The following is a 16,228-nucleotide window of genomic DNA, read 5'->3' as shown; positions in this document are numbered from 1 at the left end:
GGCCTCCCTATCCTCTAAGGCCTTTTAAATTTTTTCTTAATCATTTATTTCTCAAGCTGAATAATTTCAATTGCCCCATTTTCAAGTACACTGGTTCTTCTTCTTTCTGTTCAAATTCAATGTTGAGCCCCTCTAGAAGTTTTTCAAATGCAGAATTCCTGTTTCCTTTTCATAATTCCTACCTCTATTGACATGCCTTATTTGGTGAGACATCATTTTCATGGTTTGTTTGCACAAGGTTTCCTTAAGCTCGTCAGCATATATAAAATAGTCTTTGTCTAGTAAATCAGAATTTACTGTATGACTCAGGGAACTCAACCCAGCACTCGCTAACAGCCTAGAGTGGTAGGAGGGGAGGGAGATGGGAGAAATATTCAAGTGGAAGGGGACATGTAAACATACGACTGATTCATGTTGATGCTTGCTAGAAACCAATGCAGACTGCAAAGCAGTTATCTTTCAATTAAAATAAATTAATTAAAAATTATCATCCTAACAATATAAAGAAAAAGTGAAAAGAAATAGTCTTTGGCTAATAAACCCAATGTCTGGGCTTCCCCAAGGACAGTTTTATTCATTTCTTTTTTTTTTTTTTTTTTTCTGTGTAGTGTCATGTTCTTGTTTCTTTATAATTTTGTTGTTGTTTGAAAAAGATTTTCAATATAATTTTTTTGTTGTTGTTGAAAACAGGACATTTTGAATATTACACTGTGGCAACTTTGAGAGTCAAATTTTTCCCTTTTGAGTTTTGTTGTTGTTCTCTTTGTTGTTATTTATTTGATTGTTTTTGCTATTATTTGGAGAAGGCACTGGCGACCCACTCCAGTGTTCTTGCCTGGAAAATCCCATGGCGGGAGGAGCCTGGCAGGATTCAGTCCATGGGGCCGCTAAGAGTCGGACATGACTGAGAGACTTCACTTTCATTTTTCACTTTCATGCATTGGAGAAGGAAATGGCAACCCATTCCAGTGTTCTTGCCTGGAGAATCCCAGGGACGGGGGAGCCTGGTGGGCTGCTGTCATTGGGGTCTCACAGAGTTGGACACGACTGAAGCGACACAGCAGCAGCTATTATTGCTATTTGTTTTAATGTCTTTTCTGGGTTAATTTGGTAAATTCTATACTCTTGTTTTGTGTGGTCACTGAAGTCTGTGTTTGGTTAGCTTAGTGGTCAGCGAAGGACGAGACAGAGCTTTCTTTAAATGCCTTGAATGGTACGTCTCTCGGTTCTTGCAGAGAGGCATGTGTGCATGTTGGAATGTCTCTAGCTCCCAAAATTCCTGCCTTAACCTTCATTTCCTCCTTGCACCAGCTGCAAAGTCAGGTAGAGTTGAGATACCAGAAAGGTCTCGGGCCTTTCCTGGGCATATACAGAGCCTTGCTCGTGTTTGTGGTCTTCTGGATCACCAAGAATATTCTAGAGTTTTTTGGCCCTCCTAATAGATCCTATTTCCTAGTTTTTCCTTTTAGATGTTTTCATCAGCCTCTTAATGGCCACAAATGATATTGCTGCCTCAGGCAACTTTGATTATAAATAATTCCTATGATGATTTTGAACGAATGCCCTGAGGATAGAGTTGTTTACATAAAGCAAGCTCTGAGTCAGGTTAGAGAAAGACAAACGCTGAGAGCACGCTCCTTTCCAGGGAGCTTCCAGCCTTGGTTAATAAGTGACAGTTTCTGAGGATGGGACTTATATTCTATTCGGTGCTGTCCTCTCCAGCAGCTGCTAGCCTTCTGATTTTCACAGTTATCATGACATTGTCTGGCTTTTGTTTTTTCAAAGTTACTTGTAGAGTTTGGGAGAGGATGTTGTGTATAAACTCAATTAAGATTCCATAAAGCTTGCTGTTCTTAATGAAAAAATTCAGCTAGTTTTCTTGAGTAAACACTCCTTATATTGTTGCAAACCTTTGGTTAATTTCCAGATTCCTGAAAAAAATTGATTTTGACAATTTTTGCTCATCTTATTGTTGCTTTTATGGATTTTAGAAGGCCCTTACCCTATTATTTCAGGGGTATTTTCTAAAGCAATTTTGCAAGTTTATAATAGCTTGTGTGTGAAAATTATCCATGCATTTAAATGGGTATATGACATTTGACTCACATTTTTCTCTCCCTGATTATCAAAAATATATATTATCTCCTGGCATTGTGTTATTATCAATAAAAATATGACCACCATCTTATTTTCTTTGTCCTTTAAATGACTTAACTATTTTGCTATTTTGTCCAATTTTTTTGTTTATTTTTCTTCAAGATTTCACTTCAGGTGAAAGATTCCAGCATTATTTTCCATAAGAGATAATGTCCTTTCACTATGTAATTTTCAATTTTTTTTTAAATTTTAGTAATATTTTCCCAAATACTTATTGTAGTATTTGTTCTGTTTCATGTATTTCACTTCCTTCTTTGGTGATGTATATACATGCTCAAATTACTTTAATTTTCTTCTTTATCTTCTTCTTTTTTTTTTTTTTTTGTATTTAAATTGTCTTTCTTTTTCTCTTAAAGCATTCACTCTTATGTTTCTTTTAGTTTACTGTTTATTCCCGAAATGAATTTTTATTTGTCTTTCTTGAATTCTATCACTTTATGAGTTTCCCTAATTCTATTATTATTCATGTTTTGGATCACTTTTAGCTTGTTTTGAAATACTAGGTTAGAGGTTTCCCTGGTGGCTCAGTGGTAAAGAATCCCTGCCAAGGCAGGAGAGATAGGTTCAATCCTGGTCCAAGAAGATCCCACATGCTGTGGATCTGTTAAGCCTGTGTGTCACAACTGCTGGGCCTGTGCTCCAGAGCCCATGTGCCACACACACTGAAGCCCACGTGTCCTAGAGCCTGTGCTCTGCAACAAGAGAAGCCACCACAAGGAGAAACCATGCACCGCAACTAGAGAGACTAGCCCTGCTTGATGCAACTAGAGAAAAACCCACACAGCAAACAGGACCCAGTAGAGTGAAAAAATAAATAAACATATAAAGGGCGGGGAGGATGTTAGGCTAGAACTTTATATTTATATATTTTTATATGCACATATTTTTTTGTGTGATCTCAGTGTCTATAGGGACAATATTCTGCTCCCTATCCTTTCTTTGGTATAATAACAATGTTGCTTATGAAACCATGCAGATCAAATTGGGACTTGAACCCACATGTCAGGCCTCAAATTTTGCCAAAACTCATGATATTACAAATGGGATCATACCCCTATTTCAGCACTTAATGAAGCTCAGATTCTTGATGTCTCATCACAGAAAAAAATCAGTGAGAGACAAAGTGATAAGTAAGAAGTGGATTTATTTAGAGAGAAATACCATCCACAGAGTGTGGGCCATCTCAGAAGGAGACAACAGCCTCAAAATATGGTGTGGTTAGCTTTTTATGGCTGGGTAATTTCATAGGCTAATGTGCATGCTAAGTTGCTTCAGCCATGTCTGACTCTTTGCTACCCCATGGACTATAGCCTGCCAGGCTCCTCTGTCCATGGGCCACTCCAGGCAAGAAAACTGGAGTGGGTTGCCATGCCCTCCTTCAGGTTATCTTCCCAACCGAGGGATTAAACCTGCATCTCTTATGTCTCCTGCATTGGCAGCAGGTTGCTTACCACTAGCGCCACCTGGGAAGGCTGTAGGCTAATGAGTGCAGGAGTATTCCAACTATTTGGGGGAAGGGTCAGAGACTTCCAGGATTCTGGCCATTGCCCAATTTTTGGTATTTGATAGTTGACCCACAATGCCTGTGGATGTGTCATTTATTTAGCATGCTAATGTATTATAATGAACATATACTGAGACTCAAAGTCTAGTGCAAGTCAACTTGTCCACCGTCTTGGATTCATCTGGTTCTAATCAGTTTATGTCATGCCCTAGGGTTATGTCAATCTTCCAAAGGTTGTGTCTTGCCCCTTCCTTCCTGTTGTATTTCCCCTTCAGAGATTTTACTCCCATATTCTTATGGGAATCGGAGGGGCAATGGTCCATTTTCTGTAACTGCTTCAAGGTAGAGTTGGGGCATCAACCCTGCCTGTCAGGGGATAAAAATCTCTGGATGCCTGATCTAGGGGATGTGGGGCAGAACAGCTCCTTGTTTTAAATCAGTTTGGGCTGGAATCCCCCCATAGTCATCATCTTGATGTGGAACTATTGTAACTGAAGAAGGAATTCATAGGGCCTGGACTCCATCTCAGGCCTGTCCATGCTGGCCGTGCTCGGCTGCCTCTCCAGCGGACTCTGAACTCTCTGCTTAGTGCCTGTGGGGACGACAATGGAAGGATAAGACCCCCTCCAGACAGGGGAATCTTGAAGATCACATCCAGGCTACTCATTGCCTAAGAGGAAGCATACCGTAATCACCCCTGTCTCCGGACAGGTCATAAACTTTTTTTCGTATTTATCAGGATGTAATCACAGGCTTATCGATTATTAACTGGTTGGAATGTAACTGCGGGCTTATTGACTATTGACTGTTTGGACACGTACACATGGGGTAGGTGGTGGGTTTAGACACGTACACATGGGGTAGGTGGTGGGTTAGGACACGTACGCATAGGGTATAAAAGATTTTCACAAATGCTGGACGGGGTCCTTGGCTAAGAGGAGACTCTGCCTTGGGCCTGCCAGCGTAATAAACTGCACTCCACTATCTGCTTTGTCCTTCTGAGTGAGTCTGTTTCCCGGAAAGCGTGGCTATAACACTATTTCCTTAGCCTTCCTATAAATCTTGATGATGAAGCACTTCTTATAACAGCATTGGAGTACAAAAATAATTACCTATCAACGACAAAAGACTTAAAAGTCATGGCTAAACATCTGATTACAGTGCAGTTGATAAAGAAACTTTGTTGTAATAACCACAATTATGAATGGTTAACATACCAAATAATCCTAATTAAATAATTTATCTTTGAGATACCTCAAGGGTCTTCTAAAATAGCCCAAAAGTTAGCCAGAAATCAAAAGAACTTTAAAATTTGGAATTTTGGAAGTTTGTCAAAAGGTTTAAAATGGTCAAATAAGATCATAGGTCACTGTGAGAAAATATTTATTCCTTAACCAAAGTTACAAAAGTTCTGAAAAGCAAGTAGAAATCACTTATAGGCAGAGGAACTCACACAATCCATTGTCAAAAGCCACATTTCAAGAATTTTTGAAGGGAGAAAGCAAGCCCAGTCTTCCCCTAGTCCACTCCCAACAAAATCCATTTACCCAACTAAATTTAATGCAATCATAGAAAATCTTGATCATGTAAAACTCTTTTCAGTATTTCATTCCTCACACTTTCTTTTACTGAAAATATATATCTTATTTCCTTAAAAGTATTTTTTCCCCAACATTGAGTTACTTTTCTTGCTGACAAATTTGAAATAGATATAATAAGGTCTAGTAAACCTAGCTAAAACAGATGCATTATACTTAACACTGATGATTCTAAAGACATGTCTATATTAATCAGACCAACAAGCTTAAGCCACCATCAATACCAAATATAAGCTTAGTACTGAATGTTTTTCAGATGACATGAACCGGAAATTCATTCTGGCCAGGTTATTTTCTGACTATTTATAGCTGCACTTAAATTCCTTTAAGGAAATTATGAAGAGCTCTTTTATGAATTTATTTTTAGCAGTACTATACATCTACATTACACATATAGATACATAGAAACACACAAACACAGAGGTGTCACAGTTCCCACTCTAAAATTTCAGCCCTGAGTCCCAGATAACAATGTAAAACCCATAAGCTTACAAAAGAGGCTGGATATTGGGTTTGCAGAGGATGGAACAAATCAAGCTTACTTGTCCAGATGGCTCAATCTTTCTACTAAATATTTACAGAAAAGACACTTAGGATTTGTATTCACCCTTGATAAGTCAACTTCTAAATTATTTTACCTGATTTTCAAAATTTGCATTTTAAAAAGATGGCAGAGATAAGGATTCCTGAAAGGACCAGATATGACATTTGCATTTCAAAGATACAGGTGAGTTCCTCCTAGGATGACTTTGTTTCCCCTTTGTTTAATACTTGCAAGCCTCTTAAGATAAATGGCTTCCCTGGTGATTCAGATAGTAGAGAATCTGCCTGCAATGTGTGAGACACAGATTCCATCCCTGAGTAGGGAAGATACCCTGGAGAAAGGAATGGCAACCCACTCAAGAATTGTTGCCTGGAGCATTCCATGGACAGAGGAGCCTGGCAGGTTACAGTCCACGGGATTGCAAAGCGTCAGACATGCATGACTGAGCAACTAACACTTTCACTTTCACTAAGATAAATAGGGAAGTTTTGGGAAGTAGTAAAAGAATTGGTGGACTTTAGATGATTTTTATAGCCATACCTTCTTTAAAGGCTACATTTGTAAAACAAAGACCATTTTGTTTTTGTTTTTCAAAGAATTGGGTGGCTACCTAAATGATATTGAAGAACTAACATACCCACTTACCTATACTGAAATGTTCTACTTTTCTTCATTTAGAGGTGATGACCTCATCCCACAATTCCCATCAGACTCCAAATATTAACTGTGTTTAGTCAGACCAATGGCCTCCCATTTAGGTAATCTATTTACATTTTTAGAAATCTCTAGGTTTAAGATATTTGAACCTTATAGACACTCTATAACCCTTTTCACTTAATAGTCATTTGACTGGATATCTTTGGCCAAGTCTAGGACCTTGATATTCCACATTTCAGGGTCTACTAAGGCTTCCATCTTAATTTCAGATTTTATTTGTTCCTTTCTCTTGCCGCTTAAGAAACACAGTGGCCCCCTAATCCAGTTAATAAATCTCTTCCTATCAAAAGGATGAAACAATCAAGAGCAAAGTAAAAAGAATTTTAAAAAAGAAACAAACAAACAAACAAAAAAAAACAGCTGGTCATTGATCTTGCATAAAACAGGTTCCAAAAAAGTGTGCCCCTGCCTCTTTCTTGACACCTCCATTACACTTATTTGTGCATTAAATCAGCTTTCTAAGAGGAGAGATAATAAGATATTTTCTGGCACTTCTGCTGTAGTGATCCTTCTCTAGTTTCTGTGATGAGTTTGGAAATATTTCCTTACAGTTTCTGTGATCTCCTGGCTCTGTGCCCCTTCTCTCTTCTCTGTTTTCTATATTGTCTGCATTTATTATTTTTTTGTTTTTGTTTTTTTCCTACCAGCTTTCACTATTCTCCTTGATTTATACAACTCCAATAATTTCTCTCCAATGGAAGAGAGATCCTTGTGGTCAGTTTTGAGAGGTCATTAGGGTTCAGACTACTCCAGGTGCTATACTTTCAATATAACTTACATAAACACAAATGTATGTAAGATACAACCCAATGTTAAATGCTCTTCTCAAATAATCTCACTGTGCTTCCCATAAAGTCTGGTGGCTCTTTGACAGTTATAAACTTCTGTGATCGCTCAGATGCCCCATTGATCCCCCAGACTATAAAGGACTTGTGAATGTCAGTGTTTTGCTTCTACTCACACACGTTGGGGTTGAGGGGGAAACTTCCTAGGACAGACCCTTATCCAGTTCCTCTCCTTTAATGTCCCTCAGAAGTACCTAGGTAAAAGTATCTGATGTACATTCCTTAATTGTTTTAAAGATGTGAAAAATCCCACCAAATGGAAGGAGTCAACTATTTGATGACCCCAGACTTATTGGAGCCTCAAGAGTGATAAGGCTGCCCATTGTGACATCATCTTATTACTTCACCATAAACCAATCAGAGAATTGTGCAGGAGCTGATCACATACCCTACAATCCCTCTCCTTCACCTCGGCATTAAAAATGCCTCCCAGAAACTCATCAAGGAGTTCAGACTTTTTGAGCATTAACATTTTCCTGGACTCCTAGCTTGGGCTGCGGTTGTTGTTCAGTCACTAAGCCATATCTGATTCTTCGTGACCCCATGAACTGCAGCACATCTGGCTTCTCTGTCCTTCACTATCTCCTGGAGTTTGCTCAAACTTATGCCCAACTGAGTCGCTGATGCCATACAAACATCTCATGTTCTGCTGCCCACTTCTTCTTTTGCCCTCAGTCTTTCCCAGCAACACGGTCTTTTCCAATGAGTCAGCTCTTCACATCAGGTGGCCAACGTTTTGGAGCTTCATCTTCAGCATCAGTCCCTGCAATGAATATTCAGGGTTGATTTTCTTTAGGACTGACTGGTTTGATCCTCTTACAGTCCAAGGGACTCTCAAGAGTCTTCTCCAGCAAAACAAATGGAAAGCATCAGTTCTTTGGCATTCAGCCTTTTGTATGGGCCAGCTCTCACATCTGTATCTGACTACTGGAAAAGCCATAGCTTTGACTATAGGGACCTTTGTCAGCAAGCTGTTGTTTTTACTTGGGACCTTGCAATAAATGCTGTTAGTTCCCTTCACCACAACCTGATGTCAGTAGATTGATTTTATTGAGCATGGATGAGAATACCCGTTTGGTTTGTTAAAAAAAAAAAAAAAAATCTGTCTTTTTTTTTTTTTTAAGATATACAGTCTATTCCACCTTCTATGGGGAAGATTTGGAAATATTTCAAAAAATATTCTATTACCACCATCACTTTTACAGAAAGTAATTTCATAAAGTTTTTCTTTTTTCCCCCACTCATAGGCTTTGCCTCTCAATTGTGCCTGCCACTCCAGAAATTGTGCATGTATTGTTTAACTTTCAGCACTATAAAGATGGAGAGCATGAGGTGAATACCTTTTTTTGCTTTTAAGATTTTTGGTTTATACATATAAGGCTTAGAATTTTTGTTTTTACTTTAAAATAAAATTTTCACCTGCCTATGTCTATGTTTACTTAGTCTCTTTTCATTCACAGTATTGAAGCTGAATCCAGCCTCTGTGCCCTGACACCACATTAAATCTTAGACAGAGTGTTTGGTGAAGTAGGAAAGAGTAGCTTTATTGCTTTGCCAGACAAAGGGGCCACAGTGGGCTAATGCCTTCAAAACTGTGTGTCCCAACCTGGAGAAGATAATGAGAAGTTTTATAGTAATGGCTCTAAAAGTGCAGGATCAACTCATGGACATTCTCTTGATGGTTAGTGGTAAAGTAAGTAGGAGTCTGTTCCATCAGCCTTCAGGTTGCAAACAGTCTGGGGTGTATGTGCTTGTGGGCAGCATACCACCATTAAATGTTAACTTCTCCCACCTGGGAGGGACATCAGTATCTGCTAAACAACTCATTGTTGTATGTATCGATGAGGATAAGGATGGCAAAGAATGGCAAGATGACTGAGTAGAAGGACATGTGCTCATCTTCTCCTGTGAAAACACCAAAATCTCAAATAGTAAGAGAACAATACCAAAAGAAGTTCACCTACTGTTGCAAAAGTTCTAGGCCTCACATCAGATTTCCCAATCTGGGGATCTGGCAAAGGGACTGGTCATTCCCCAGGGAATTTGACTTTGAAGGCCGGCAGGATTTGATTGCAGAACGTCCAAAGGACTCGGGAAACAGAGACTCCTGGATGGCACAGATAAAACCTTGTGCATACAAGGACCCAGGGGAAAGAAACCTTGAATCCGTAGGAGATTTGCCTGTGTTTGAGGGTCTTCTGCCGAGGCATGTGTCTGCAGTGGCCTGGTGCTGGGACAGGGACACTGGAAGCAGCAATCCTGGGAGATGCATGTTGGCAAAAGTCCTCTGGGAAGTTACCTTTAGCCCCACCAAAAAGCCTGTAGACCCCAGGTCTGGGTCACTTCCGGCCAAACAGCTAACAGGAAGGGAGCATAGCCCCACCCATTGGCAGAAAATTGGATTAAAGATTTACTGAGCACAGCCCCACCTAAGGGCAAGACCCAGCCTTCCCCTCAGACAGTTCCACCCATCACAAAGCTAGTACAAGCCTCTAAACTTCATCCATCAGAGGGCAGACAGAGAAGCAAGAACTACAATCCCACAGCCTATAGAACAAACCCCACAAACACAGAAAGTTAACCAAAATGATCACATGGATCCCAATCTGGTTGTAGCGAAGGGCCCTACATAACTCAATGAAGCTATGAGCCATACTGTGCAGGGCCACTCAGGATAGACAGGTCATGGTGGAGAATTCTGGCAAAATGTGGTCCACTGCAGAAGGGAACGGCAAACCGCTCCAGCATTCTTGCCTTGAGAACACCATGGACAGTATGAAAAGGCCACAAGATATGACACGGGAAAATGATCCCTCCAGAACAGTAGGTATCCAATATGCTACAAGGGAAGAGTGGAGAAATACTCCCAGAAAAAACAAAGAGACTAGGAAGAAGCAGAATTGATGCTAAACTGTGGTTGAGTCTGGTGGCTAACATCTAATACTGTAAAGAACAATATTGCATAGGAACCTGGAATGTTAATTCCATGAACCAAGGTAAAGTAGAAGATGGTTAAGTTAAGCAACATGGTTAAGTAGAAGATGGCAAGAGTGAAGATCAGCATTTTAGAAATCAGTGAACTAAAATGGGTGAGAATGGATGGAATTCTTTTAGATGACCATTATGTCTACTACTATGAACAAGAATCACTAGAAGAACTGGAATAGCCCTTATTTAAAAAAAGAGTCTGAAATTGAGTACTTGGGTGAAATCTCAAAAATGAAAAAACATTCTTGGTTCTTTCCCAAGCCAAACCACTCAACATCACAGTAATCCAAGTCTATACCCCATTCACTGATGCTGAAGAATCTAGTTACAATTTCTATGAAGACATACAAGACCTTCTAGAACTCACACACACACACACACACACACACACACACACACACACAAAAGATGCTCTGTTCATCATAGGGCACTGGAATGCAAAAACAGGAAGTCAAGAAATAAATGGAGTAACAGGCAAATTTGGCCTTGGAGTACAAAAAGAAGCAGGGCAATGGCTAACAGAGTTTTGCCAAGAGAATGCATTGGTCATAGCAAACACATTCTTCCAACCACACCAGGGACAACTCTACACATGGACATCACCAGATGGTTAATACCAAAATCAAATTGATTATATTCTTTGTAACTGAAGGTGGAGAAGCTCTGTACCATCAGTAAAAACAAAAACTAGGCCTGATTGTGGCTCAGATCATGAGCTCTGTATTGCAAAATTCATTCTTTAATTGAAAAAAAAAAAAAAATGAGGGAAAACCACCTAGGCCATTCATGTATGACTTAAATCAAATCCCTCATGATTACACAGTGGAAGTGATGAATAGATTCAAGGAATTAGCTCTGTTAGACAGAGTACCTGAAGAACTATGGATGGAGGTACCTAACATTGTATAGGAGGCAGTGACCAAAACCATCCCAAAGAAACAGAAATAGAAAAAGTCAAGGTGATTGTCTGAGGAGGCTTTACAAACAGCTGAGAAAAGAAGAGAATTGAAAGGCAAGGGAGAAAGGTAAAGATATTAGATAACTGAATGCAGAGTTCTGGAGAATAGCAAGGAGAAAATAAGAAAGCCTCCTTAAGTGAACAATGCAAAAAAAAAAAAAAAGAGAAACAATAGAATGGGAAAACCTAGAGATCTTTTCAAGAAATTTGGAGATAGTATGTCATGCAAAGATGGGCACAAAAAAAGACAAAAATGGCAAGCACCTAACAGAAGCAGAAGAGGTTAAGAAGAAGTGGCAAGAATACACAGAAGGACTATACAAAAAAAGGTCTTAATGACCCGGATAACCACGATGCTGGGCTCACTCACCTAGAGCCAAACATCCTGGAGTGTGAAGTCAAGAGGGTCTTAGGAAATTTTACTATGAAAAAAACTAGTGGAAGTGATGGAATTTCAGCCGAGCCACTTTAAATACTAAAATATGATGCTGATAAAGTGCTGCACTCAGTATGTCAGTAAATTTGGAAAACTTGGCAGTGGCCATAAAACTGGAGAAGGTCAGTTTTCATTCCAATCCCAAAGGACAATGCCAAAGAATTTTCAAACTACCCTAAAATTGTTCTCATTTCATATGCTGTAAGGCAATGTTGAAATCCTTCAAGATAGGCCTCAGCAGTAAGAAGTAAGAACTCAGAGATGCACAGATAAGATTCAGAAAAGACAGCGAGAAGAAGGCAGAGGAACCAGAGATCAAATTGCCAGCATCTGTTTCATCATAGAAAAAGCAAAGGAATTCCAGAAAAATATCTACTTGTGCTTCACTGACTATGCTTAAAACTTTGACTGTGTGGATCACAATAAGCTGTCAAAAATTCTTAAGATGGAATACCAGATCACCTGATCTGCCTCATGAGAAACCTGCATACAGGTCAAGAAGCAACAATTAGAACCAGACATGAAACAATTCAGTTCAGTTCAGTTCAGTCACTCAGTCATGTCCAACTCTTTGCAACCACATGGACTGTAGCATGCCAGTCTTCCCTGTCCACCACCAACACACAGAGCTTGATCAAACTCAAGTCCAATGAGTCAGTGATGCCATCCAACCATCTCGTCCTCTGTTATCCCCATCTTCACCTGCCTTCAATCCTTCCCAGAATCAGGGTCTTTTCCAATGAGTCAGCTCTTCGCATCATTGGCCAAAGACTTGAGCTCTAGCTTCAGCCTCAGTTTTTGCAATGAATATTCAGGATTGATTCCTTTAGGATTGAATGGTTTGAACTCCTTGCAGTCCAAGGGACTCCAACACCACAGTTCAAAAGCATCAATTCTTTGGTGCTCAGCTTTCTTTATGGACCATAGGGCTTCCCTCAGAGCTCAGTTGTAAAGAATCTGCCTGCAGTGCAGGAGACCTGGGTTTGATCCCTAGGTCAGGAAGACCCCATGGAGAAGTAAATGGCAATCCACTCCAGTATTCTTGCCTGGAAAATCCCATGGACAGAGGAGCCTGGTGGGCTGCAGTCCATGGGATCACCAAAAGTTGGGCACAACTGAGCAACTAACACTTCACTTCAGGACTTAGGAGTGGATGCCAGAGGAATAGCCATTTGCTATGTGAATTTCTTCTTTATGTCAGATTGCTGGCAAAGGCTGTACATTTCTCACATCCATACATGACTACTGGGAAAGCCATAGTTTTGACTAGACAGACCTTTGCTGGCAAAGTAATGTCTAGGTTGGTCATAGCTTTTCTTCCAAGGAGCAAGTGTCTTAATTTCATGGCTGCAGTCACCATCTGCAGTGATTTTGGAGCCTCCCAAAATAAATTCTATTACTGTTTCCACTGTTTCCCATCTATTTGCCATGAAAGGATGGAACCAGATGCCATGATCTTCGTTTTTTGAAGGTTGAGTTTTAAGCCAGCTTTTTTACTCTCCGCTTTCACATTCATCAAGCATCTCTTTAGTTCCTCTTCACTTTCTGCCATAAGGTTGTTGTCATCTTCTTATCTGAGGTTACTGGTTTTTCCCTCTGCAGTCTTGACTCCAGCTTGGGTTTCATCCAGCCCAGCATTTCATATGATGGTCTCTGCATATAAATTAAATAAGCAGGGTAACAATATAAAGTCTTGATGTTCTCTTTTCCCAGTTTGGAACTAGGTAATTTCTCCTTGTCCAGTTCTAATTGTTTCTTTGTGATCTGCATACAGATTTCTTAGGAGGCAGGTCAGGTGGTCTGGTAGTCCCATCTCTTTAACACTTTACCAGAGTTTGTTGTGATCCACAAAGTCAAAGGCTTTGATATAGTCAATAAAGCAGAAGTAGATGTGTTTCTGGAACTCTCTTGTTTATCTATGATCCAACAGATGCTGGCAATTTGACCTCTGGTTCCTCTTCCTTTTCTCAATCCAGCTTGAATTATCTTCACAGTTTATGTACTTTTAAAGCCTGGCTTGGAGAATGTTGAGCACTACCTTGTTAACATGTGAAGAGTGCAATTGTGCAGTAGTTTGAATATTCTTTGGCATTGCCTTTCTTTGGGATTGGAATAAAAACTGACCTTTTCCAGTCATGTGGCCACTGCTGAGTTTTCCAAATTTGCTGGCATATTGAGTGCAGCACTTAAACAACATCACCTTTTAGGATTTGAAATAGCTCACCTGGAATTCTACCACCTCTACTTGTTTTATTAATAGTGATACTTCCTAAGGCCCACTTGGCTTTGGAGTCCAGGATGTCTGGCTCTAGGTGAGTGATCACACCAACATCATTATCTGGGTCATTAAGATCTTTTTGTATAGTTTTTCTGTATATTCTTGCCACCTCTTCTTAATATTTTCTGCTTCTGTTAGGTCCATACTGTTTCTGTCCTTTAATGTGCACATCTTTGCATGAAATGTTCCCTTGGTATCTCTAATTTTCTTGAAGAGATCTCTAGTCTTTCCCATTCTATTGTTTTCCTCTATTTCTTTGCACTGATCACTGAGGAAGGCTTTCTTATCTCTCCTTGCTATTCTTTGGAACTCTGCATTCAGATGGGTATATCTTTCCTTTGCTCTTATGGTTTTAGCTTCTCTTCTTTTCTCAGCTATTTTAAGGCCTCTGCTGACAACCATTTTGCCTTTTTGCATTCATTTTTCTTAGGGATGGTCTTGATCACTGCCTCCTGTACAATGTCATGAATCTCTGTCATAGTTTTTCAGGCACTCTGTCTATTAGATCTAATTTCTTGAATCCGTTTGTGACTTCCACTGTATAATCATAAGAGATTTGATTTAGGTCTACCTGAATGGCTTAGTGGTTTTCTTTCTTCAATTGAAGTCTGAATGTGACAATGCAAAGTTCATGATTTGAGCCACAGTCAGCTCCCAGTCTTTTTTTTTTTTTTTTTTTACCGACTGTATAGAGCTTCTCTATCTTTGGCTACAAAGAATATAATCAATCTGATTTAGGTATTTACCATCTGGTGATGTCCATGTGTAGAGTCGTCTCTTGTGTTGGTGTTTTCTATGGCCAGTGCATTCTTTTGGCAAAACTCTATTAGCTTTTGCCCTGATTCATTTTGTACTCCAAGGCAAATTTGCCTGTTACTCCAGGTGTTTCTTGACTTCCTACTTTTGCATTCCAGTCCTGTATAATGAAAAGGACATCTTTTTTTGAGTGTTAGTTCTAAAAGGTCTTGTAGGTCTTCATAGAACTATTCAACTTGGCTTCTTTGGCATTAATGGTTGGGACATCAACTTGGATTACTGTGATATTGAATGATTTGCCTTGGAAATGAACAGAGATCATTTTTTGAGGTTGCACCCAAGTACTGCATTTTGGACTCTTCTGTTACCTATTAGAGCTACTCCATTTCTTCTAAGGGATCCTGCCCACAGAAGTAGATATAATGGCCATCTGAATTAAATTTGCCTTTTCCTGTCCGTTTTAGTTCACTGATTCCTAAAGTATCAATGTTCACTCTAGCCATCTCCTGTTTGACCATTTCCATTTTACCTTGTTTCATGGACCTAACATTCCAGGTTCCTATGCAATATTGCTTTAGAGCATCAGACTTTACTTCCATCACCAGTCACATCCACAACTATGTGTTGTTTTTGCTTTGGCTCCATCCCTTCATTCTTTCTGGAGTTATTTTTCCACTTTTCTCCAGTAGCACATTGGGCACCTACCAACCTGGGAATTCATCTTTCAATGTTCTATCTTTTTGCCTTTTCATACTGTTCATGGGGTTCTCAAGGCAAGAATACTGAGGTAGTTTTTCATTCCCTTCTTCAGTGGACCACGTTTTGTCAGAACTCTACACCATGACCTGTCCATCTTGGTTGGCCCTATGTGGCATGGCTCATAATTTCACTGAGTTAGACAAGGCTGAAACATGAAACAATGGATTGGTTAAAAATTGAGAAAGGAGTATGCAAGGCTGTATATTTTCACCCTGCTTGTTTAACTTATATATGAATTTGTTGTTGTTGTTGTTCAGTCAGTAAGTTGTGCCCCATCTTTGTGACTCCATGGACTGCAGCATGCCAGGCTTCCCTGTCCATCAACACCTACTGGAGCTTACTCAAACTCATGTCCATTGAGTTGCCAGCTATTCAACCATCTCTTTTTCTCCCTTCTCCTCCTGCCCACAATTTCTTCTAGCAACAGGGTCTCTTCCAATGAGTCAATTCTTCCCACTAGGTGGCCAAGGTTTTGGAGCTTCAGCTTCAGCATCAGTATTTCCTGTGAATATTCAGGGTTGGTTTCCTTTAGGACTGACTTGTTTGCTCTCCTTGTTGTCCAAGGGACTCTCAAGAATTTTCTCCAACACCACAGTTCAAAAGCATCCATTCTTTAGTACTCTGAGAGTACATCATGTGAAATGCCAGACTGTATGAATCACAAACTGAAATCAAGATTGCAGCAGTC

The sequence above is a fragment of the Cervus canadensis genome, chromosome 1 (genome assembly GCF_019320065.1).
Source record: "Cervus canadensis isolate Bull #8, Minnesota chromosome 1, ASM1932006v1, whole genome shotgun sequence".
Taxonomy (NCBI): domain Eukaryota; kingdom Metazoa; phylum Chordata; class Mammalia; order Artiodactyla; family Cervidae; genus Cervus; species Cervus canadensis.
This window is presented reverse-complemented; position numbering follows the sequence as displayed.